Source organism: Urocitellus parryii, chromosome 4 (assembly GCF_045843805.1).
Source record: "Urocitellus parryii isolate mUroPar1 chromosome 4, mUroPar1.hap1, whole genome shotgun sequence".
Taxonomy (NCBI): Eukaryota; Metazoa; Chordata; class Mammalia; order Rodentia; family Sciuridae; genus Urocitellus; species Urocitellus parryii.
The window spans coordinates 154261608-154287477 of NC_135534.1; positions in this window are offsets into that span (position 1 = coordinate 154261608).

Below are 25870 nucleotides of genomic sequence, written 5' to 3' on the forward strand. Positions count from 1 at the left end.
ACCAATTAAGGGCCTCTATAAGTCAAGTAAAGGTAAGACAAGTAGATACACATTCCTCTGTAAGAAGAGAAATCTGTCACAGGTTGTTTATACACCATTTCCAAAACTGTCTCTCTTCAAATGTCTTTGCATGCAGTGTTCCTCACAGATAAATTAACATAGGAATAAGGAACTTTCTGGGAAAAAAGAGATTTACCAATAATTACCTTTGGGGAAATATTAAACCCTTTCAAATGGATTAAGGGATACTGAGTGAGCACTTTGGGTAGTAGTCACAAATGTCCCAAAGAGAAACACACCTAATGGATGAAGGATTTGGACTGATGACCTTGGCCACACACTAACAGTCAGACTCTGGGACAATCAGTCCTTCTAAAAACAATTAAATAGAGACAGAAAACTCCTAATTATGTATGTATTAAAATCTGAGGGTATGAACATAGAGTCCTAGAAGCTTAAGGGTTCAGTTGAGGTATGCACTTTACAACACAAAGCTGAGAGTACAATATTCTTTATTTATAAAGCAAGATAATGTAAGTATATAAGATAAAAGCAGTCACTATATCAGCAGTCCTACATTTGCCCTTCATTCTTTTTATTTTTCTTTTTCCTTCAGGAAGGGCAGAGAAGGCAGCGGTTTGAACTCAGGGCCTCATACCTGCTAGGCAAGTGCTCTCTCACTGGTTCACAATCCCATGTATCCACCCTTCATAGACATGGACTCTTGTTTTCTGGCCACAGAATCAATGAAAGAGAGAATCCCTTTAGAACATTTTCACACTTATTTCAATTACCCCACAAAGGCATATCCACAAACCTCTGATTTCTTATACTCTTTTTTCTTTCATTTTCCATCTTCCAATAATGTATGTCTCTGTACTGACTTTAGGGCAGGTGACAGGAGATAATAGGAACTGCTCTCTGTATAACTATCAATTTAAGGGCTCTATAAACACACAAAGAATCTGGCAAGTAAACACTGGACTTAAGAATCTGTGTATGGGCATTGGTTTGCATAGAACATTGAGACAACACACATGTCTCATAACAAAATGGTTTATATTTAACTACTATTTTTTTTAAAAAAATGTTAACAAAAAGATAACCTAAATTGTAGGACAAATACACTTAAACTTAGGTTTGAGCAGACACTGAAAAATTCACATATTAGCTCAGAAATTAGTTATGTCTTGACCTAAGAACAAAATTAGGGAAGCATAGAGACTATAATAAGAAGATACATATCAGGAAAAAAAAATTGATTGAAAAGTTGAAGGAATAGGAGTCAACACTGTATATTTATTAGAATCAGAACAGAGTAGAAGGGCCAAGTCAGATGGCTTGTAAAAGTAAGACTGTAAAATTGATGAAAATTACCTAGGTACCCAAACATTTCTGAATCTTACAGAGATGGGTTGGAAAGGTAGCATTCAATATTGTTTAGGTGGGAAAATGAGAAAAAGTAAAATACAAAAGCTGTGATTTTTTTTTCCTATGGATGGAGTAAAAACTCTGAGAATGACTGTAAGTAAATCATACACCAATATCTAACCTAAGCTTATGGTATTGAGATTGGTTGATGTGCCCAGTGTTCACAAAATGCTTTTCTAGTTATGCATATACTGCTACCATTTTATTATCAACTTTTTAAATGTTCATATTCTTTTTTTGGAGGGGTACCATGAATTGAACTCAAGGACACTAAACCACTGAGCCATATACCCAGTCCTATTTTATATTTTATTTAAAGATAGAGTCTCACTGAGTTGATTAGAGCCTCTCTTTTACTGTCTTTGAACTTGTGATTCTCCTGTCTCAGCCTTCCGAGCTGCTGATTTTACCAGCATGTGCCACCAAGCCCAGCTGATAATATTCTTTGTATCTCAAAATATCTCTGTGATGGGCTGGAGTAGTGGCTCAGAAGTAGAAAGTTTGCCAAGCATGTTGGAGGCCCTGGGTTCAATCCTCAGCACCACATAAAACAGTAAATAAAAAAATAATAATGTTCTTTAAAAAAAAATCTGTGCTATCTGTGAATGAAATAATCAAAACATCCAACATATCATACTATTTGGATATAGAAATTTTCATAGATGATGAAAAAAATTATGAAATTATATCAATTTCTTTTAGAAAATACCTGTAAATGCTGCAACATATTATTTATTTTGATCAAGTGCACAAACTTCTCATTTTCTAGTAATGAATGTGGAAATATATAATCCCATTGGTTCTGGATTTCATGGTATTAATATAAAATTTTACTTAAGTGGTGCTGGACTTATGAAGTTGAAGAGACTCTCAAATAAATAGATTAGTAAATACCACATTTAAGAATAAAATCTCAGATTCTCCTTCCAAGTTGAAATCATTGCATTCATTTAAATTTTGAGATTTTTAAAGAATTTGTGTTTTTTCTTTATCTGTGCTACACATATTTTAGCAGATCATGGGGAAAACAATTACAGTCAATGTGATTTAATTGTGTTTAAAAATCACCTTGCTAAGATATGTAAAAATATATTCCTAAAATATTTTATAGCTTTTGAAACCATGATAGGTTGTGAACAACAGAAGAAAATAAAGATACAACCAGACATTTCTCTAAAATCATTCTCCAATAGACTTTTCCCTCAGAATGAAAGCAACTATTTTTCTTCAGTCATTATTTTTTTCTATAAAAACGATGTGTAAGGCACATATAGCTCATAGACATGTGCTCACGTTTTTCCTTTGATAACATTATAATAAAATTGAAAGTTACAAACTTTAAGAATCCTCACACACACAGACAAACACATTCCTGGAAATTATTCATTATCTTTCACTAAGGTCCCGTGTCTTCAGATCATATATAAAGTTCATTTCATGGTATGGTAGACCCTTTGTATGACAGTCTATTTAATGACACGACCATGTATCTTAAAAACTGGGGCCAGGTCTGGACCACAACCTGTGCAAATGAGACAAACTGGGTTTAAACGGGCTGGCTGCAACATTAAGCTAAGAAAAAGGCAGCAAAAAGTCCCACAACACAGAAATAATTTTGGAGTAGAGGGCAGGAAGGCTCTATGACCTTAAGGGTCAAGTTTCCATGCTGGAAAGAGAGAGAACAAGCCTACATTTCCTTTATTTTATAGCAGGGTCATTAGAGGCAGGAATAAGATTTCAAGGGAAGAGTCTTGCTTCCTGATGTCTTGTGGTCAGCAGTTGACTGACATCTTGGCAAGTCGCACCCATCTCAGGGGCTGCCTGGGATCCTAGGCAGAGCTAGAAGGGGAGGCTCCCCTGCATCATGTGATCAATCCCTGTCAGGGAGTTTGCAGTGCCAGACAAGTCCCATCTGGAGGCTACTATGCACAACATTAAGAGCCCATGGACGACTCCTGACAGCCAAGACTACAGAAATTTTTTTTTTTCATTAATAAGATGTCTCAAGTCACACTCCTACTGTTTATGTTCCTCTGTCATCTTGAGCCAGACTCTTATCTCATACACTAAATTTTGAGGTGATCTTACCTTCATGCTTTTCACTTTTTACTACAATGATTCTAGTAAATTCTGAGATCCCTAATTCTTTTATTGACCAATTTTGTTCTTCTGCAGCATGTGAAACTATATTTTAATCAATATAAGCACATGTACAGTTATTACTTCAGTGTTGTGTGATTTTTTGCTGCCTCTATTTATTGGACTAACAAATCTGGAAATTAGACACTTATTGTGAGTAAAGAGGAGTTTAATTTTTATTTGTTACTGAACCTAATGCCAGGTGCAGTGGAGTACAGTAAGGTGTGAAGTAAAAAGTCTAGGTAGGGTCCAGCCTCGTGTTCATAAGCAGCAAACACCCAGCTATAGAAGAAAGACAGTAAGGCAGTGTATGCCAGTAAAATGACCATTGTTAGAATCAGAGAGCTATGAACATAAACTGAACAAAATAGTGTGCTATTTAGTCTCTGTTTAGAGAGTATAGGAAAAATTGTAGGTTTCTAAATCTATGGATCTGAATGTGGTTCAGTTTTAACTTTGTCCAGCTTCAATTATTTGCCTCTTCAAAATCACAAGATTTCTTGGACCTGCATGGTAGCATGGAATGAATCTGGGCACTCTTGGGATTCTGGCAGATAGAATTGGAAATTAGCATAGAAGTTCTTCCCACATACCTGAAAAAATATCAGGGGAGGAATATTAGCAGGTAAAGTTGAGGAAAGTGGTAGAGCTTGGTTTTAAGAACTGTAGGATTATTGGTATTTTTCTTGAGAATTAACTCCTTTTTACTGATTTACAGTGAGCTAGGAGGAACTCTTCTTGATGTATTAAAGCAAAAATAAGCTAGCCTGTGTCTTTCCTGTCTCTGAAAATAAAAGGAGCCTAGAGAGCAAGGAGCCACATAGGGTCTCCCCGAGTATAGGCAATTAGAAAACTCACCTCAACTCCTCTCTGTATTTCTAAACTTTAAAATCTCCAAAATCTCCATCTTAACCCTGAAAAGCTAAATACGGTTTGAGTGTAACAGAATTGTTCGTTATAACAATAAAACAATAATCTTTAGAGGTACACAGCAGAGTAGATTGTGTGCTTCATAGCATCTGCAAAGTCCAGGAGAGTATCCAAAATAGTAGTACAGATATAAAATAAATAAATGTGATTCATTTTCAAATCAAAAACCATCTGAGATGACACAGATATTAGTTATTGAACAATAATTATATTTTCTTCTTCCCCTTTGAAAAATATTTTGACACAGTAATTGTACATATTTCAGAATACAGTGTACTATTTCAATCATTTCTGCATGTGTAATGATCAGATCAGCTCAAGTGGCATATATATAACCTTATAAATATCATTTCTTTGTGTTGGAAATAGTTAAAATCTTTGCTACTAGTTATTTTGAAATATTCAATTGTAATCAATTTTATTTTATTTTTTTTATGTGGTGTTGAGGATCGAACCCCAGCAACTCACACATGGTAGGTGAGCGCTTTACCTCTGAGCCACAATCCCAGTTATTATCAATTTTAAGGCAACAATTATATGCATGCTAAAAATGAAAGAAAATAGAATGCCTTTTCAGGATATGTAAAGACAAAAGAGATACAATTTTAAATGAATAAAGTAATATATGAAATTGAAAATCCACTGGATATACTAAACAGAAGAATGAAGAAGATAGAAAAGCACTACTTAACCTAGAAATAGATCAATTGACCTCATCATATTTGAAGAATGGAGAAGAAAAAAAGAATAAGAAAATAAATAGATTCAGCAGTCTGTGAGATGATATAAATACTAGCATGTAACTGAATTCTCAGAAAGATAGGAGTGAAATGTCAAATAAAAAAACTTTTGAAGAAGTTAGGGGTGTAGCTTAATGGTAGAGTGCTTGCTTATCATTTGTGAAGTCCTAAATTCAAAAACCAAATTATTATGTATTTTAATACAAATTTAAAGAAATAATAACCATGATTTTCTCAATTTACTTAAGTATATAAATTTACAGTTCTAATAAACTGAGTGAACTCAGGATAGACACAAATAAAACTACAGCTAGGCACCTCATAGTCCAATTGATGAAATCCAAATATAAAATTTTGAAAGCAATACAAAAATAAAAATATTTGACACAGAAGGGAACAATAAGTTTGTTGATTACTGGCTTCTTCTCAGAAACTATAGAGGCCAAAGGACTGTGAAACAATATCTTTGAAGTATTGTAGAGACAGAAAAACAAATTTAAAAACAAATAAAGCTATCAACCAAAAATTCTCTATCCACAGAAATATTCTTTTAAGAATTATAGAAAACATGGGCTGGATTTATGGCTCAGTAGTAGAGCACTTGCTTAGCACATATGAGGTACTGGTTAAGTCCTCAGCACCACATAAAAATAAATAAAATAAAAGTATTTTTTCCATGGACAACTACAGAAATGTAAAAAGAAACAATGTGAGAAAACAATGGAGTGAATTTTAGACTTCTTTACCAATAGACCTGCACCACAAGGAATATTAAGAAATGTTCTTGTTTCTGCCAGAAATGATAACATATAGAAGCTGGGTTCACCAGCAATTGTTTGCAGGAAGAATAAAAGTAGTCAGCTTGGTGATAAGCCACCTGGTCCACCTTCCTTGCAAGACTAGTTCTAATAGTTTCAAAGACTGGTAGTTAGATTTCGGTTGACAATATCTTCTGGGGTCAACTCAAGTACACATTTTTTACAGAAATGACTGCTCAGAGTGGAGGCATGTATGCCTAGCCACTTTTCAGTACAAAAACAAACAAATAACCCTCCAAAACATAATGGATCATTTCAACTTATGAGTTCCTGAAAGGGTAAGCTTACTCTATTGGGCTCTCAATGAGGGTAGATATCTCCTTCTACAGAGTAGCATTTCCTCATTCTTTCTACAAGTGGTGTTCCAAGGAATGATTCCTAACTAATATCATGTACACTAAAATAATAATAAAAATAAAAGAAAGTATGGACTATAAATATTTAAAAATCATTGGAGAGAATAAAAAGATATTGGATAATGATAAAGTACATAACTTATCAAGACAATATAATAGTTTTAAAGTTGTATGTCCTCAAACATCAAAGGTAAAGATATTTTATAAAAAGTTTAGAACTGCAAAGACACCTTTCTAAAAGTTTCAATGTTATTAGAATTCTATAAAAACCTGCCTATAGAGAAACTGAAAATTACTTATAGATTTGAGAGTATATATGCTTATATTCCATTTTTTATATGTGCCTTGTTTGTTCAACTAGGACTATAAATTAGTGATTAGATAGAAAACTTAATATTTGGGCTGTAATCAATGAAAATTCAGTAAAACTTAATGTTGAGAAATGAGAGCTAACATTTTCCCTGAAGCTCTCCATATTGTACCTGACTTTTTATATATATATATATGCCACAAGCTAAATCTAAGAGCAATCAATCCAGTATAAAATGAACCCAGCATTTAGTTATTTATTTAAATACAGCTTTATTATTAATTATATGTAAATGAGCCTGAATTGACAGTCTGCCAGATTAGTTTTTCTGTCTTCAACATCATCCGGTCCCAGTACCACATTTCTTTTAGTGCTAACAAATTAAATGTGCTGCTTCCTGCTGCACTGCTTGAAGTCTCTTGCCTGGTGTGAGCATCATTTGGCATTAATTAAACCTACCTATCTCACCAGAGATCTAGCAGTTCTAAGAAACTTTCACAGCTGTCATGTGGAATAATGTACAAGTCAAAATTGCTGTTTTTAAATTTCCATTTAAAAATATCACTAACTGCTTTTTTCAGATAAAAATCAGCAAATAAATAGATATGTTCCAATATAATGACAATAAAAAGATGCATTGTCAAAGGATAATAATTTCTGATAGTTTCAAATTGGCTATAACAGAAAAATCAGGAAACATAATGATTGATGGGCAAGATTTTATTCTAAACAAAAGAAATGATTGAAACAATAACCTAAAACAACATAGTTTAAAGAGAAAAGTTAATTAAAGTTGTTTTGATTTTAGTTTTTATTTTAAGTAGAAGAACTATGCCAACGTATTGTATTTATAATATGTGTCCATTCATTTAATGTCTAACATGCAGCCACTATATATAGACAAATACTGTGTAAAGTACTAGGGAATCAAAGAATAGGGAAATATTTTCCTGATTTAGAACAGCACAAAGATCAAATAAAATACTCAATCTAAACCTACCTGCTATTGTAATCACCGAAATCTGGGTGGCTTATAAAAGTTCAGATGCTTAGGTTTGAATTAGACCAACCAGAAGAAAGAGTATTTTCTAAAGGTAGGGACTGTGAGCTCTATGATCTAAAATACTTTAAGATGATTCTAATGAGAGACATATGTATGGTGCCCATAAAAATATACATATTTCTGAAAAATATATATATTTAAATATAAAATAAATTCTTATTTAAGATATCTTCTAATAGAATTTCAGGTTAAATATTTAGAAATTTATTAAAAAATCCAACTTTAATCTGATATTAATGCAAAACAACCCCAAAACTTTAAACTACAGAATGTATCAATTTTTAAATAGGAAAAAAGAGAGTAGAAAAGACCTCAAATTTAACAATAAGAAAATACTATTATAATTTTCTGCAAGAAAATAATTATTTCATTGATTTATCATACATATATATAAGATATAGATTATATATATATGAAAAATATATATTATATATATGGTGTTACATGAGAGATGCATTAATCTCGAGAGCATAACATGATTTTCCACAATGCATTAATATTTGTATAACTACCACCCAAATAAAAATAACAGAACATTTTCAGCCTTGTACAAGTTTTGCTTCTGCACTTTCTAAGACATTTGTCCCTTTTCAGAAATAATCAATACTATGATATGTATCATCAATTAGATTTTCCTGCTCTTAAACACCATGGAATGAAATCATATCAATGGAACAATATGTGTGCAGCATGCCAATGATTTTGCCTGTACATTCTTTGTAAAATATTATTTTTCATAGAATATTTTTTAATTTAGATAATTTTTATATTAAAAAAAGGTTAAATCATGGTAATAACGTTTTTCTAAACTATTGATTCTAAAAGCATTTCAAACACTTAGATTTTTTGTTTGCTGGATTTTAATTTGTATAAATAACAAAAAATGCACAAAGCAATAAAAAGTGAATAAAAGATGTTGACAAATTTAAAATGGGGTGATATATTACCTTGATGATAGCTGCCAAGTACTCCTTTTCTACCTCTGAGAACAAGTTCCTCCTCTTTTGGAAGGAGCAGTCATTATCAGAAAGGCTGTACTGTCAGTACTGGTTCTAGTTCTAAGAGGTTTTATAGTTTTTCCCTTCACTTGGTTCACTCTTTCTTCAATCCCAGACATTATACCATAAGAAAGGTGAAGATAATCTGCTGAAGAGAAAGATCCATGAAACATTCACAGAGAATGAGCCACTAGTGGGAGAAAGATATCACATAGAAGAAAATCAAAATGACTAGCTTTAGCTCAAGGTGAATGCATAAATAAATGCCTAACTAATATTGAACAAAACTGCCATTTACTCAATGCACAGTATTGAAAACAATAAATTTATCTTTTGTAAGCACAGCAAATTTTAGAGTGGTTTGTTACAAAATATTTTACAATATATAACTGAAAAAATGCACCTGGTATTCACATTAAAGTAACCACTGTGATTATACTTAAAATAAACATGAAATACTAAAAATAATAACAGAAATTCTAATTCCTAAGCAATTATTTAAATTTCATGAATAATACTTTTCAGAATAATTGGCTGATTTCAGTGGTGCTGTTTAATTATTGTTGGGTTGCTCTTCATGTGCTATCGGTAAAGATCCCTTGCATGTTGGTTTGCAGCAGTGCTCCCAATTCTTCCTTTCTTCCCATTAGGAGAATCATATATCTGTGTTCTTTGTACCACTCATTAAATTGGACTGGTTGTCTTTACCACTACACCTTGGTGTTCAGCCTGATCATGAGAGTTGTTCTAGGTAATACAATTAAGAGAATGAATGGGTAAGACAATTTCTATATAAAGCTTCAAATGTATCACAAATTCCTGCAAATATTATCTTTCACTTCTATAGTTTAGCATAGCCATAAACTTGAATTCAAACAGTTGCTGGAAATCCAACCCAGATTTTCCCTGATGAAACTAGTGGTACCACAACCAAAATATCTATAAGAAAAAAAAATCAATGTTTGAATTGAGGTGGTTTTGTTTCTTTTAAAGGGAAAGAATGACTAATACACATCTGAAAATTTCTTATGCATGATTGCAATCCATTCATACATTTGTATCAGTTTATAATCTTTAGAAATATCACATCCCATTTTAGAAAATAATGACTAAGATCTAGATATTTTTTTAAAATATCTAATATTTTCATATGCAGAGAATTGTTTGAAAGAGAAAACAAAGAATATAGCAATAGAGTCACAATAAAAAGGTTTAAAATATGCGTATATACACATACAAATCTAGGCTCAATTTAACTATTTCAGTAGAGTGCAATTGTGAGTATTTTTGATACATCATTTAAAATATTTCTTTATTTAATGGGGAAACAATTATTTTTTCTCAGTAACTGGTTTAGAAATTTTACAATGCCTATGTAGAAAGAAAATTCTCTATGGATTCTGAATGAAGACTTTTTTCTTGTGTTCTCTAAAATCATGCCATGTGATATTTTTTCTTACTTGCCATGGTCACATAAATTAAATATCAAACTATTCATATACATTGTTTTGCTTTCTCTGAAAAAAAATTCAGTACAGAAAAATAGAATGAGGCAAGTTAAAATGTGTGATAATATGGTCAAAGCATTCAGAAAAAAAATGATATTTTTACCCTGTCTGTGGTGCATTGGTAATTAGCAAAGACTGGAGACCAAGCATTTGAAAATTAATAGGGAGTAAGTGTAAAATACTATACTATATGTGACTATTTGTTGATATGTTCCTATGATTTGTATATTTCTGTTAATTTATTATACTTTTAATGTATAATAATATATTATACTTTAGTATAAAGGGTAAAAGTAAAGTCCTGTGGGAAAGAAGGGTTAGCAATTTTAGTTATATCATTTACACAGAATGTGGGATTAGAGGGAGGCAAAAGATCAGGAAGAAGGAAGAAACTAAGGATAGAGGGAAGGAAAAAAGGAAGTAATAAAATTAAACAAAAGATGAAAGAAAATTATAAAATACAAGATAATAAAAGAATCATTCTCAGTAGGTGAATTTGTCATAATAACCATGGCTCCACAGTAGCAGTGGTCATTTGTGTTACAAAAGAATGTGTAAATATTGCATACAATTATTAAGATTTGCCTTCCCCAGGAGTCCTTGCATTCTTTTGCTAAATTTGGAATTTCAAATAGTATGATAATAGTTCAGAACCTTCCAAACAAACATACAATATCCTCTGGATTCTAGAAGTTTATTTGCTATCCAGTCAGCATAAGACATAGGCAAACGAAACCACAGAGCCTTAACTTCTTTCTCATTACACAGATAGCAGAAGCCACATTGACCTCTGTGTCCCTCATCAAGAACACAGCAATGGTGAACACATTTCATTTTTGCCAGCTTGGATGAACTAATTAAATCTTGTCTACATGTAAACATTCTACGTCGTCAACATGTTTTGAATTAATGGTGAAAAGCTCTGCTTCATAAATTGATGGTGCATCCTATACATTGTTATAAGTTCTGTGTAGTTGGAAGCAACTGGTCCTTGCATGTATTATTTATTTGCTTTGGTTTATTTTAATATTGCTATGATGAAAAATTTAAATTGTAAAATTTTATCTTTATTTCCTCTAAACATTAAATATATATTTATAGCTATCTGTATACTTCCTGAAATTGACTTACGTCTCTTTAAGGAAGCACATAGACTAAAAGTAAAGGGATAAATAAAGATAATTCATATAAATAAAAACACAAAGATATTGAGGTGTAAATATACTTATATCAAACCAATTTTAAATAAAAATACAGGAAGAGACAAATAAGGTCATATGAAAAGATAAAACTATACTATCAACTCATCAAGAGGTTATAGCAATTATAAACATACACCCAACATCAAAGCATGTAAATACATAAAGCAAATATTAATACCTCTGAAGGAAGACATGTATTATAATACAATACTTATAGAGAATTTCAATATCCACCTTCCAGCAATCTCTAGGTTGATGATAGGATAGAAATTAATACCAGTCTTTCTGAAGTTTAGAACTGAGTTATCTAGGTAAATGATAGGATAGAAATTATAACGTCATCTCAATAAATCCATGAAAAATATTTGACAAAATTAAATATGCTTCTTATAAAAAGAAAAACCTCTCAACAAATTAGTTAGAGAAGGAATGTACCGCAATATAATAAAGGTCATATATGACAAGCAAACAATAATATCATACTCGACAGTGAAAAGTTAAAAGATTTTCTTCTAAGATTAGAAGACAAGGATGCTCACTTTCACCTTCTATTCAAGATAGTACTGGAACTCCTAGGCAGAACAAATAGGTAAGAAAAATAAATTAACAGCATCTTAATTTCTGTGAGTTCAACTTTTTAGTTTCCACATATGAGTGACATCATGCAGTATTTGACTCTCTTTACATATCTATTCTACTTAACAAAGCCACCTTCAGTTCTTTGAGTATGTTTCAAATGTTAAGTGATTCTTGTTTACTGAATTTATAATGTTCAACACTGTACCTATAACACAGCTAAGTCTCAGTGTAAGACATGAGGAAAAATAATAAATGATTAAATGAATAATAAAAGGTAGATTAAATGTCCTCAGGATATAATTATTTGATTATTCTAGAATCTACTAAGTTACAAAGTATTCAAATTTAATATCAGATACTCTATTTGTTCACATATATACACACACAGATCCACAGATATCACTGCATAGCCTGCCATTAGATAGCTCACAGAAGCATAATCATGCTAGGAGAGCAAATATACAAACCATGAGGAAATAAGAGGGAACATAATGCATATTAGGTTTAAAGGGATGCTTTTAGTTAAAATAAAAAGCTGATAACTGAAGAGAGAATAAGAACTTAGTGAGGAATAGGAGAAAATGTGTTATAAAGAATGGAATTAGTGTGCCTTTTCCCCCACATCCTCGCCAACACTAATTGTTGTTTGTATTCTTAATAGCTGCCATTCTGACTGGAGTGAGATGAAATCTTAGAGTAGTTTTTGATTTGCATTTCTCAGATAGCTAGAGATATTGAACATTTTTTTATATATTTGTTGGTTGATTGTATATCAACTTCTGAGAAGTGTCTGTTCAGTTCCTTCTACAATTTATTGATTGGGTTACTTGTTTTTTTGGCATTTCGCTTTTTGAGTTCTTTATGTACCCCAGAGATTAGTGCTTTATCTTATGTGTAAGTGGTAAAAATTTGCTCCCAAGCTGTAGGCTTTATATACACCTCACTGTTTCCTTTGCTGAGAAGAAGCTTTTTAGTTTGAATCCATCCCATTTATTAATTCTTGATTTTAATTCTTGTGCTATAGGAGTCTTACTAAGGAAATAGAGGCTTAATCCCAGATGATGGAGATTTGGGCCTACTTTTTCTTCTATTAGACACAGGGTCTCTGGTTTAATTCGTATGTCCTTGATCCACTTTAGTTAGACTCCAAAATGGTGCAGCTAATATGGAAAGCAGTATGGAGAATCTTTGGAAAACTGGGACTGGAACCACCATTTGTCCCAGCTATCCCCCTCTTCGGTCTATACCCAAAGGATTTAAAAACAGCATACTACAGGGACACAGCCATGTCAATGTTTATAGCAGCACAATTCACAATAGCTAAACTGTGCACCCAACCTAGATACCTGTCAGAAGATGAATGGATGAAGAATTTGTGGTATATATACATAATGGAATATTACTCAGCATTAAAAGATAATAAAGTCATGACATTTGCAGGTAAATGGATAGAATTGGAGAATGTAATGCTAAGTGAAGTTAGCCAATCCAAAAAAACAAATGCCAAATGTTTTCTCTGATACACGGAGGCTGATTCATAGTGGGGTTGGTGGGGGAAAACATTTAAAGACTAGACGAACTGTTGATAGGGCCAAGGGGAGGGAAGGTAAGGGAGGAGGCAAGGAGTGTAAAAAAGATGGTGGAATGAGATGGACATCATTACCCTAAGTACATGTATGAAGACACAAATGGTGTGAATATACTTTATATACAACTTGGGATATGAAAAATTGTGTTCTATATGTGTAATATGAATTATAATGCATTCTGCTGTCATATATAACAAATTAGAATGAAATTTTTAAAAAATGGAATTAGATTACACAAAATACCTAAGATCAATTCTGATGAAATATAACAGGTATATGTATTTTAAAACTTCAAACCAGGAAAGGCTTGGTGGTACATTCCTATAATCCTAGCAACCCAGGAGGCTGAGGCAGGAGGATCTTGAATCTGAAGCCAACCTGGCCAATTTAAATTTAGAAAGATCCTTTCTTAAAATGAAAAGAGCTGTAAATATGATTCAGTGGAAAAGTGTCCTTAGGGTAAATCCATTGTACCACAATAAGACAACAAACAAACAAACAAACAAAAAACAACTTTGAAACTGTTAAATCATTTAAGAAGTAAATATGTGTTTTATATACAAAGGGCAGTTTTGCTTTAAAATGCAGCTTTTATTCTTCATATATTTTTAATATTCTGTATTTTATGGTTAAATGAACAGTGTCTCTAAGGTTAAGTAGAGTAAACTAAACTTCCCAATTTGGGCTCTATACCTTTAAAATTAAATTTTTGCCTTAAGTGAAACATTACAAATGTAATTGGGATGAATAAATTGTATTTCAGTAAATATGTGTGCTAAAATGGAAAATAATTATTCAGAATACTAGTTCCTCAAAAATAATAACTACTGTTCAGAATTTATTAATAAAGACAACCAAAACTATCTTTTAAATTGGTGCTTATTGTGAGAAATGTGTTGTTTTCTTTTTTCAGATAAACAGGATCTCAAGTCATTGACAAAAATGAGAAAATGAAACATAAAATCCACATGATTAGCATTTAGCAACCAAGAGGCATAAATTGTTCACATTCAGCATTTAGAATCAAAATTATCAATAATGCCCATTTTCTTTGCAGGAAAAGACCTTTTTAAAAAAGCTGACAACTAGGTTGAAGAACAAGACATTGTATCTTCAAATAACAACCAGCATAAAAGAAATTCACAATTATTCCTTTGTAAAAATTCACTCACATTGATATCTGTCAGACATGTCAGCCATGTGAAATGTTTAACTTTCCCAGGCAAGTAAAGATGCCTAAAAAGAAAACAATCTATCTTGAATCTTCTTACAGAGGGGATTAAAGATTATCTAGAAAAGCAATAAAAGTTTCCTGTTTTTCATGCAATTGGATAAAATATTCAAAAAGAAGAAAGTAAATCACTCCATATTCCTAGTCACATTTTCTCTGGTTTTATTTCAAATTAGATGATGTTAACAAAGAGAACTTATTTGTTCTAATGTTTAGCTGAATAGTACTATAAGACATTTGTCAAGACCCAGTTAATTTTCTATTTCTGAACTCCCCTTGAAAATATAAGTAGTTTTCTACTGCAAAATTGTTATCATTTGTTGTAGTCTTGTGTGGGGAAGATGCAGTGAAACTCAAGGTAATTGTTGCCAACAATCTAACAAGTAAGTTTTTTTTCTTGGTGATTTTATTTATTTAGGTATTGGGGATGGAACTCAGAGGCACTAGAGCACTGAGCCATGTCACCATTCCTATTTTTTATTATGTTTAGAGACAGGGTCTCACTGAGGTGCTTAGTACTTCGCTTTTGCTGAGGCTGACTTTGAACTCGTGATCCTCCTGCCTCAGCTTCCTGTGCCACTGGGATTACAAGCATGCACCACTACACCTGGCAGGGTGGTTAGTTTTGATGACTACTATCCAGTTTGCTAAGTTCTATTTTCCTCAACCTAATTCTCCACTTCTTATTTTTGCTGACTATCTGACTAGCATTTTCATAAGTGCTGAGTCGGATACTTATTCCATTTTTCTATTTATAACTTTTAATTCTATGTAACTCAATTTTTTAATTAGTATGTCAGCAGCACATGCATGTGCTCTTAAAAATGTACTTAGTGGATGATAGAGAATTTATACCAAGCCTGTTACATTCCAAAATCCATTAGTTTCTGGCTAAGCCTATAAATTTGTGACAACATTTTTCTGGCATATGTGCAAGGATACAATGCTTTCTGGCATTTTATAGATGTCAGCTTCCTACCAAAGACCACTAGGAAAAGTATCAGTCAAGGAAAGCCAAGTTCATTAAGATCTGACATATCCTAAAATTTTTTTATCTGTACTGTATGAAGGGGGCCTTAGATGATGGACTTTAAAGTTTGGGGTCTAAATTAAGCAGCTTAAGATATAATTTTATGGGAGGGATTAGTTTAGAATATCATAGAATATTAATTCCCTACACTTAACATTGAAATGATGTGATGTTTAAAATTCATGATCACAGCTAGAAGAGGTTCTCGGAGTTAGCTTTGGTAAGTAAACTATTGTTTCATAAGCAAACTGTTGGCCCATATGAGAACATTTTTTTTAATCTGGATAAATTTACTTGCAAGACTTTCAAAAACCAAATAATAAAATAATTGTGGAATAGTCAATTAATGTTGACAGAAGTAACTTCAAGGCTCAGTCTTAATAATAATGCTAGGCAGAAGTAAATAATCAATCTGTAACACAATTATGGCAAACATCCTACTTTTCTGGAATATGAAATTAATTTATGCATTTTGAATATAAGTTTGAATATATGAGTACATGCATGAAGTGTACACTGGGTTTCTTTCCTTGGAAAAGTACAGTCATCAGTCATAAAATGAAATCCCACTTCAATTCTAGATTTATCTTCTAGTGAATAGGCAAATGTTGATAAGTAGTATCCATGGTACTATGGTTAAGGAAACAAAAAAAGAAGTCATCACTTTCAGAGCAGTTTAAGTTAAAGAGTAAGTTATCTGCACCTAGGATGAAGAAAGGGTTTTCACTTCTAATATACTCCTGAAAACCCCACCTATGACAAGAAAGTCCAACTTATATCAGGCTTTTCTTCCTCTTAAGTTCAGTCTTAAGCACTACCCAACATTACTTTAATGTTTCACACTTTCACTTCTTGAGACACCAACCTTGAAATAACTTTTATTTCAATAGCTCTGATCCATCATCCTTAAAAATAGAATTTTGTCTCATTACTAAGGATTCTCTGTAACATAAGCATAATTCTAGAGGTTTGATCTCTATTTTTTTATCAATGGTGTCTATTTTGATTATCTGCCTAGTATCTCTGACATCATACAAATTGTTGCTTGAAACCTGTAATCAGTATGCCAGATCTATTCATTGCTGTTGTTGATTTTAAATTAACTGATTAAAATTCTGCCAATTAAAGAAATGTACAAGTCAACCTATAGAGAACAAGCCACACTACTATAGACTAAAGCAAACAAATAGATGAGTTGAATGAAGCACAAGCAAAAAAAAAAATTATGCAAAATTAGAAGAAACTGGAACAAAGATTCCATGTGATAAAGTATAATTGCTAGAGGTAGATCCAAATGGGCTTTGGGCTTGTTAACAAAGCAAAGGGAGGATCATAACCATTTGTAACAGTTGTTCTGTTCAAAGCAAAAAGCAAATCAGATGTTTGGAAAACATAACCTTAAAAGTGATTTATGTTGTACACTGAACATTACATTCAGCATTATATCAGTTAATATGAGGCTGAGTAACATATTACTTTTCATAACAATGCTCCTTAATATTGATAATACATTTAAATAAAACCATTTTTTGAAAGTATCAGAAGACAGAATATATAGTCCAAATTCACAAATTTATATGGTCATTTATTTATATGTGTGTGTGTGTATACCGAATTTTCTAAAAATTAAGATAAGGAATATTAAAAAGGCTAACAGTGAAACACAAACTCTATTATTCAAAGAACAATTTTGAGTTCCCTGAGGAGAAAGAAAGAAAGAATTGTCTGAAAAAAATATGAAGAAGGATGAAGATGCACATTTTATGTCTAGTATAAGATATAAGAATTCTTATGGGGATAAATAATCATTGAAAAGATACACAGAGGCTGCCTTTGGAGCAAATACAGATTACATTTTAGATAAAGACTATAGAGAATGTCATGTAAAAGAATTTACTGGAATTTGCTTTCTAAAGTGACAATTTGAAGGGTATCACAACTTGAGTTGAGAGTCAAAGCACATACAGCAATATGTAGACTATGAAAGTGAACCTGTGAGTGTGGGATTATTTTGGTGACTGGAATTATAATATTAGTCATGGGGGTCTCAAGGGAGATAACAGTATTAAGGCTCTGAGTTTGAGAAATCTAAAAGGAGAATCACATCTATTGATAGAAATTAGGAAGCCTGTGGAATACATTTTCTCAAAATTGATAGTACATAACCTCAATTTGGGGATAATTGGTAATCATTTGGGGATAATAATTAATATATGTATGTACATAGTCTGTGAATAACTATATTTTCAGCTTATTGTTAAATTTAAATTAATTCATTTAAAAATATTAACATTCATTAAATTTTCTTTTTTAAAAAAGATCATAAAATATTGCAATTAACTTTGAAAACATCTATTTTACCAAAAAAAGAATAGAGTTTAAAATATGTGCTATTTATCCATAATAACAAAATGGAAAAGCAACCATAAATTTGGTCCTAGCAACTTTTTCCCTATTTCATCACTTTTGTAAATGTGAGTTATATGTAGCTTTTCTTTATAAACCACATCATACATACACTTATGTTAACGATTCCAGATGAATAAAGCTTGCTCTTTTTTTCAAGTTTTCAGTTAGGATTGATTAGAGTATAATGCAGGTTTGTTTGTTTTTCATGCAACATGTGGGGATTGTCATTTAATTAGCAGCTCTGTCCCATATTCTTTTCCTTGAGAGATACACGCTGACACAACCTTCACTGTCTGGAATCTATTAGTTGCAGTAAGAAAGAATGGTAAATTTTGCACCTGCTTTTAGAGTCTCCAATCAGACATTGATACACATCCTATCTATTCATTTTCTTCAAGGCAGGTGTCATTGCTTCACCTAATTATAAGGGTGTGCACAAAGGCAAGCCAACCATATGCCTGGAGATAATTGGACGCACTGGTAAACACAGGAGTGTCTATATTGATACAACCCATTCGCGAGCATATGTTCAATTCCTTCATTCTCTAGGACCAGAAGCCGTCCGCTTTTCGAAGGGGAACATTTACAGTTCTATAGATGCAACATCATCAATAGGGCAACTTCTGCCCTGGGGAGCTGTGAAGTAGTACTATATTCACTTTAGAGTTCTAGATATAATTTTACTTGATTTCGATATTACTAACTAAAATAGTAATAACAACAACACCACCAAATAAGAACTCTGCCTCTATCTTTTAATATCCAATGACAGAAGAAGAGGAATAACCATAATAACATCCCTTTTGGCAAATGACAAAAAAAGAAGGAAACAGATATTGATCCCTGATTCTTGTTCCATAAGGATTTTGACTTTTCTCTGTACAGATACATTAAGGAGTTAATTTCCTATTTAAGGATGTAGGAGGTTTAATCTTTCTCAAGGCAACCATGAGAAAATGGAGCCTATATGATATTGAAAAATACAAACCTTAAGTTAACTTTCCATGAGCCATTTTGCAAAAATAACGATTTACTTGCAATGCATCCTTAGTTGTAAATGTACTCACACATGCTTTCTATTTACTTGGAAATCTTTGCAGTTGTTTGACAGCCTTTGCAAAAAGCTTTAAGTTTGTGTTGATATCTTGACTTCTATTTTCTTCATGCCTCATTGAGGATAAGTTGTCTCTTCCAAACCTTAAAGTTTTCAGTGTGATATACTAATCCCTTTCAATTCTGCTTCAAATGTCACTTATTTACTGAGGTCATCCCTTTCTTGTAATAATTTACCAAAGATGTTCATCAATAAACAACACACAAAACTAGAGTCATATAGTCTGATCTTTTTTTCCCTGAAGGTATATATTTAGTAGACAGTGGCAATAGTTCTACAGTCTACCATAAAAGACCCTTCTTCAAACCCTGGGTAATGGTTTACATGATGTCATCCACCTATTTAGTCTGTGCACCATGCCTTATGATTTTGTTTTGGCAACAATGTACTCTGGTTTCAATTTCGTTAACAGCAAGGATAGGCCTATGGCACAAGTAAAAATAGGTTCATAATATCTTACTCATAAAAGTCCATGTGTGGCTGGGCACAGTGGCCCACATCTGTAATGCCTGTGGCTCAAGAGGCTGAGGCAGAAGATTGCCAAGTTTAAAGCCAGTCCCATCAACTTAGCGAGACCCCTGAGCAACTTAGCGAAACTCTGTCTCAAATAAAAAATAAAAAGGACTGGGAATGTGTTTCAGTGGTTGAGAGCGCCTGGGGGTTCAATCCTTTGTATCAAAAATCATTCCTTTGTATGTAAACTAGGGACTCTGATTTATATGCTTTTCCATCAATGATGTAAATAGCTTATAAAATCAGGGAAACATGAAAAATAAATCTGACCATTTACTTACCTACCTTAAAAGACTTTTCCCAAGAAGTAACATATGTCATTTCCACTTATATTTCCTTAGTTAAGTAAGTCACATGATCACACCTAATTTCAAGTTTCAAGTCAGTGCAGTCCTGCTTGTGTCAAGTTTGAGGAGAATATCCTGTTGGTGGGAATATCAGTAACAAGCACTTATGAATGTTTGGTAAGCAAAAGAATACCAGGTGATCTAGTATTAAATTTTTTTAAAATTAAGAGAAAATATTTATGACTATCTCTTTCTTATCCATCAAAATTTGGCAGGAGGATTGTCTGATGAACTTTGATTCACCTTGGACAAATAGAATGATCTAATTAGTGTTTCAAATAATGAAGCAAAATTAATCACTATCAAAATCAATAAGGATAGAGGTGGCAAATTGAAATGCAACTCCCTTTTCTACTCTGTATCAGCTTCTGCACTCTCAACTAGTCCCTTATGAATTGTAATTTTGTGGAACAGCCTTAAAGGTGTATCTGTCTTAAAAGTAGCACACTTTTAAGTAATACAACTTAAAAGCAGAGAAAATTCCTCACCATATCTACTGCTACAGCTCCATACCTAATTCTACAAGTTGCCCTACTGTCCTTCATCAGGAATAATTGTAAGATAGAGCGCTATCATGAAGAATCATACTCCTTGACCTTAAAAGGATGATAGGACACACCACTCCATTCCTCACATACAGTTAAAAATACTGAGGCCTAGATGGTGGCATGCCCAGTCTTTCTCACAAAGAATATGCTTAATATAGGCCTTGCACATGAAACACTAAAAATCCTATGGAAAATATTCTATTCAGTCCTCTTTCTATTGCAGTGCTAAAAAAGAAAAGTTTTTTTTTTTTTTTTTACTAGTTGCTCAAGACAATACAATGATCTTGACATATCATACATTTGATTCAAATGGGGTATGAATTCTCATTTTTCCATGTGTACAGATTGCAGGATCACATTGGTTATATAGACACGTATATACATACAGCAATGCTAGTGTCTGTTGTATTCTGCTGCCCTCCCTATACACCCTCCTGTACCCTCCCCTCCCATCACCTCTCTCTACCCAATCTACTGTGACACATTTCTCTCTTTTCTTTCTTCCCCCTCACACCATCATATATGTATTTTGTATAACGATGAGGGTCTCCTTCCATCTTCCGTGCAATTCCCCTTCTCCCTCCCATTTCATCCCACCTCTCTTCCCTGTTTAGTGGTAATCTTCTTCTCATGCTCTTCCTCCCTACTCTGTTTGGAGTCACCCCCCTTATATCAGAGAAGACATTTGGCATTTGTTTTTTAGGGACTGGCTAACTTCATTTAGCATAAAGAAAAGTTTTTAAAGAGCGAATAGTTTCATTCTTCTGAGGGGCATAATAGAGGCATAATTTTGGCTCAAACCTTCCCCAAACTTGCTATACATTTTCTATTATCTGAAATCTCTACTTTAGTCGAGGTGATATTTTTGACTGAAACAAAAGTGGAGGATTAATATTTGTTGATATTTAGTGTTGAACTGGGGGAAACTCCTCTGTGTACTCTCTTCTTTTGAACTGCTATATCATTGTAAACTTAGGCCGATTTTCTTCTTAAATGTCATAGTTTTTGTACAGCAGAGGCAGAATTAAATACCAGCTATGTATCTCTGAGTTTATGATCCATGGTTCTGCCAACAACATTGCACACCTTTTCTAAGTACTTAGAAAGATGGCACCTTGAAGACCATGCTAGAAAATTTGAACTTTTATCCTGAAGCTTAGGATAAATTATTCTTATCTCTATAAAAATGACTTAGTTTCTTTCTAGAGACAGTGATCCCCTTTACATAAATCCATGCTTAAATTTTACCTACAAAATAGTAAACCCATCCCATTATTTTAAACCAGTTTTGGAGATAGTCTCTCAACAGTGAACCAAATTACACATATTCTTAGCAGCCTCCGGAAACTGCAAAACTATTTCTAGAAGCACATATGACTTTTGCTCTGAAAATTTCCTTTGGTTCCTGACTTTTTAGCTTGTGAATTCTACTTCTATCCATTAGCACAATGTCTTCTCTAATGTCCTTGTTTATTCCAAACCCAATATTCTGAAAGGAAAAATGGGATGATGTATTTGGTTTAAGCTGGACACTGACTGAGTGATGACATTTAAGCACATTGTGAGTTAGAACTAATGCAGTATAAACAGCAATTTTGGCTGAGGAGGAAGGAGGATGGGCAATTATGCTTCTAGTGGGCTATTTTTCATGTCCATAACTGGACATAAATATAGGCAATTCACAGTAGGAAGAAATATGAACAGAATTCAGCTTGGCTGACTTAGTTGCAGAGGAAAAAAAAAAAACACAGAATTCTGAAAAAGGCTGGGAGTTGGTCCATTTTTGCCTCATTTGTTTTCCAGAGGAGTCTGTTCCTGCCTCATTGATTTCTACTTCTCATTGAGTCATGCTCCCGTGCTTGTTAAATATCACTTCATTGCTTTCAACTCCATCCTTCTTAGTCAGCATCTCTCAAGCACACCACTGCATAGTAACACCAAGTTTTACCTTCAGTCCCTTTCTGGCCCTATTTTTCTAAATGTGCTCATTTACCACTCTAACCTAAGTCATGGAGCTTATTCTCTATGTCAGCCACCTGTTTTATCACCACAAGGTTCTTGTCACCACTGGGAGCTGCAACTCATTTCAAACCATAGGAACAGTTGTCACCTTTATTGTTTCATAGGCATTTGATTATGAGACACAGGATAGGGGGAAGGAAAGTCTTCTTCCTGCCTTCAGTAAATGATTGTTTTTATTCTTCTACTCCTACCCATGTATATTCAAGAGAGAGAACTTTCACCAAGCTCCCCATGACAAATGTTCAGGACCTTAGTTTGAATTAGATGAGCAGCTTACTTTAAAGCAAGAAATTGATCTCAACTTAAATCACTACCCCTAATGCCCCTGTTCATCTTAGGACATCAATCGGTCAGAGGACACTCATCATTTTATTATTCTACTCATCTGCTGATAAAGATAAACACAATGTCTCATTTCTCTCCCACCCCCAGAATATTTGTGTCTTTCGTAGACACATGATTTTAAAATATCTTGTACAACTTCAAGTTTTATCTTAATGTTGCCTTAATCTTCTTGCTTTTAGTGAATATTGCAGTTCTCTTGGTTGATGAAGGAATCTACTTTGAAGATTTCTCTAGTGGAATGCAATTTATTCACTTCATTCCTTATAAGTTGGTGCCAAGAGGTAATATAGGAGTTCTCCTATATTCCACCCTAAATGCAAGCTGATTAACTCCACTATCTCCTTAAAATTTCAGCTTCTTTGAGCTTCATGTCTGTAAGCTAATTAAAACCAAAACTCTACTCTCCATTATATTTTGTCAATTTCCAAAGTCACTGAAAAAAAATTTGCCTTCAACTGTGCTTTTTTCTTTTATGAGTCTACTTTTGTCAGCACTTTGGTGAATTCTGTATCCATATAGAGATTCATAAACACATGGGTTCTCAAGTCTCTTGAATGTCTCACTTTTAATCTTTCTTCTCCACCTAGTATGTTTCCCTTGGAATGGTCACACATTGCAATTGATTATATCTAAACATTTTTATCAATTCTTAGTTAGAATGTACATTTTTCATTTAATCACATAGAATAGTTCAAAGAAATTAATAATTTTGAATACTTTATCAAGAATAATCTTAATTTATATAGTAATTTTTGAAATATTTTCTCTTGAAAGCATGGTAGGAAAAAAACTGAAACAACCAATAATATTGTTTGGCATCACTTCACAATTTAGGCCAGTGGCACCAACAGATTCTTTGATATTTGCAAATGTTAGTGTTGAGAGGAAAATAACATCTTAGTATTATTTTTTAAAATAATTTTAACAATAAAGCTTCCTGCAAAGTGTCTCTGGAATGATCTTGAGTTTGTAAACTAGACTGAAAATGAATGTTCTAGAACATTTGTCTGAAAATGATGAAATTCTCATCAAAATAAATATTTTGATACAGATTTCTGATGTTTTAAAATTTTGCATACCAGAATGGGGAAAAAATGAGATTTTTAGTAGATATTAGAGAGCAAGAAGTATTATATGCCATCTCTTGATTCTTAAGAATTACCAGGAACTGAAAATCAGAATAAAAAGGGGTCTAAAAAAAGGTCTACACCTGAGCAATTGAAGAGTGTGGACACTGGGGCCAACGGAAGGATTTAAGGCACAAAGGGTGAATAACCTTCAATGGTAAAATGGAGTCTGAGTAGAAATATGCAGCTGTTTGATGATTTAGACTATGAAACTGGGAGGTTCAATTCAGGTTGCTCAGAGATAGTAAGGTTGAAGCAAAAGGAGACAGAATTTAGCTTAAGAATATTTCTATTAATTGTGCCAATCTTACTGAAAATGTTCCTGTTAAAATAGATTCTCTTTTCTTCTCTACTATGCCCCAAGTTAAGCAATGCTGAGAAGAAAACTTGGACAAGCATCCTGTGATCTCAGTAGCCCATTCCCAAAATATGATTTTGTATTTCTTTGATTCACTGTGGTACCCAAATGGACCATCTAAGGCCAAAAATATATTGCAGCTTAGATATTCATCGAATTTTTTCCCCTATGATCCCACCTCACAGCAAACTTACCTATATTTTTGCTTGCCCTATACTTACATCATGCATGAAGAAATCATCTCAGTTTCAATTTAGTAACATGTTCTTCCCTAGCCCACCTTAGACTGATTTTTTTTTAAAAAAGTTATTTAAAAGTGACTTTTACTGAGTCCAATAACTAGACCCAAAAGGACATTTAAGAGATCAACTTACTTTTTCACTTAAGAAAAGATAGTGCTTAGTTATAAGCTTCTGCACTTGGGAGGACAGAAAGAGGAAGAGATTGTCATCTTTTAAAGGTTTGTGAGCCAAAGTAGCTAATGAAAGTCTATTGCCAGAGGACATCTTTGTAAAATATTAACTTCATTCCACTTTTGGGCTCTGTGATGCGGTTATTTTGGGATTCGGCAGTTTCTAGTTGTGTTTATGCTACTTCTGAATTTTGGATAGGTTTCTCATACTCTAACTAGACTTTTCAATAAGCAATCATTCTGAAATGTGCTAAAAAATTCTGGCTATTCACATATAGACTCTTAACATTTTCTGACCAATAATGGTCTGATTTCTACATACATATAAAGTGTAGAGGAAATACACTTGAAGCTTCTTAGTTCTTCTGCTTAGTTTCCTAAGACAATAAATTTTATACTGAAACAAGGGTGATAGAAAAATATGTGGTTCACCTCTACATTGTATGCTTTCAAACTATTCAATACACTTAAACTGGAATCCTCTGAGTTTGAAGAATGTGGTTAAAAAATATGAATGCATAAAATGTTGTTTTAAAGATACAATTATTATAAGCTTATGTAATTTGCAGATTTGTGCCTGAATCCAATTATCAAATCATTACGAAAGAATACAATCATAAAATTTTAATATAAATATAAAAATTGAGGTATTACTTTTATATATTTATTTTCCATTTAAGTATACTTAATATAACTTTGCATATTTAGTTTTTACTCAAACTGCTTATTATAAAAACAATATGTTCACATT